Source organism: Camelina sativa, chromosome 20, assembly GCF_000633955.1.
Source record: "Camelina sativa cultivar DH55 chromosome 20, Cs, whole genome shotgun sequence".
Taxonomy (NCBI): domain Eukaryota; kingdom Viridiplantae; phylum Streptophyta; class Magnoliopsida; order Brassicales; family Brassicaceae; genus Camelina; species Camelina sativa.
Window position 1 is genome coordinate 28,895,767 of NC_025704.1, and position 1,957 is coordinate 28,897,723.

Consider the following 1,957-nt stretch of genomic DNA (forward strand, 5'->3'; position numbering starts at 1 on the left):
ATGTTTCGTTATAACTACCAAAGCATTTGACTAATTCGGTGAGCGCACCACCAGATTGTGCATTTCCTGAAACGATGCTTGTAAGGGCCCACCATATTGAGTACGTCTTTCTTCCTCATTGAGAGCGCGCATTTTAGTGCGCACGAAGGAGTTGTTATTTCCCCATCATCAGGGTAGTCAAAAAACACACCATAAGTTGTATTGTGTGATGCTCCATATTGAATAAGCTCAGTGATGAGTTCTTCACACATATCTCCAACCTCTTCGGAGTCAAGTGGGTAGTGTTTTATAGAAAACAGCTGAAGCAAAAGACCCGCCTGGACTCCAGACCCTTTACAGATGCACAACATGGCAGACGCAAGAGTAGCGTCGGCATGTGTTGGTACGTTACGCAGGAGTAAATTTACGGCCCCTTCAATGTCCCCATCTTTTGTTGCAAGACGAAGGCCTTCATAATATATGGCCGTTGGATTATCCGCATCAAGGCACCTTTCAAAAAACTTCCTGTGTCGACCACCAAACATGATATCATCGGGGTCACTGCACATGTTGAAGATGTTTGCCTCTTTCAAGACGTCGCGACGGTAAACTATAGTTTTGCCTCTATTTCCCGAACGTAGGAGTGACTGCATGTACCACCAGTGTTTTGCTGCCATTAGTTTAGCTATTCGCGCCAACAGATCGTCAGGAAGATTTGGGTTGGTCATATTTGTAGTGAAAGTATTATGTGCACATTGTAATGCAAACGATTTTATAATACGAACTTGTTGATATGGTTGGGGAAGTATTTGGTATGGATATAAATGATACTTGATATAACTGCGTGACAAGATGGCGAGGTGACATCAAACCACTAATTATTAAGAGTTTATAAACATCCACTAACAATATAGATGGAGTGTCGTTTTGAGAATCTTAATGGGCCGGTTGGAATATTTTAGGCCTCTTTACATCATAACCATATATAATCCCCCACATCCCCTATTAGTATACACGTGTCATAACCATATAACGGATTTGAAGTCTACTACTATAATCTACTATCTCAATCTCGATTATTCACTACCCGCTCAGCTTAACGTCTATTGTCAGACATGACACCTGTTGGCAACTGCGATGTGACAACTGATACCCGCAAAAGTCTTATATGGGAAGACGTAGAAGAGTTGTTTAACAAGTAAGTAGAGGGATGTGACTTATATCTCATCGATGTGTCTTGATGAGTACGTTTAACATGATGTGTTTGTAATCATTACTAAGTTACGAAATCTGATCACAGTGTGAACTAAGGGTGTGAACAAATAATATATTCACACATGGTTCGTATGGAACAATGATTACTACGTATTTAGGCTATAGTTTGACCTCTCTCTATGTCGAATTATGTGCGGATTTGTAACTTGTATTAGTATTAAACAAAAAAGAAAAATCAAATTATTGCTTTGTTCAGTGCGGAATTTATGAAACCGCTAGGTAAATGGTAGTTGGGTAAAGTATATGCGGTTCATGGGCTCCAAGTATATGCGGTTCATGTGTTAACTGTTTTGGAAACCGCAACAGTAATTTTGCTTTTCCAAAAAAAACTAAAACTACAGAATATGTCTTGATTGGTAACATCACGCGGATTTAAAAAAAAAAAGCTTAAAAGGCGCACTTATACATGTCGTCGTTCATTGCCATAATTATTAAAAACCCTGCAACTCCAAACTAGAACTTTCTCTTTATTTAGAGTACCCTCCACAAGTTGCAACACATACGAAACATTGTTTTAGAAAATTCAAGTGAAAATGACGACTGCAACTCGAAAAATGCCTGATATACCCGATGAAATATTGATTAAAATCCTCGGCTTTCTCGCAGTTGATGGTTTGGAGTACCTCGCTCCAATACTGAAGGCAGGTCATCGAGGTGTAGAAACGGCGCTCTCTCCCCAAGTTTTAAAGGATGCTAACATCTT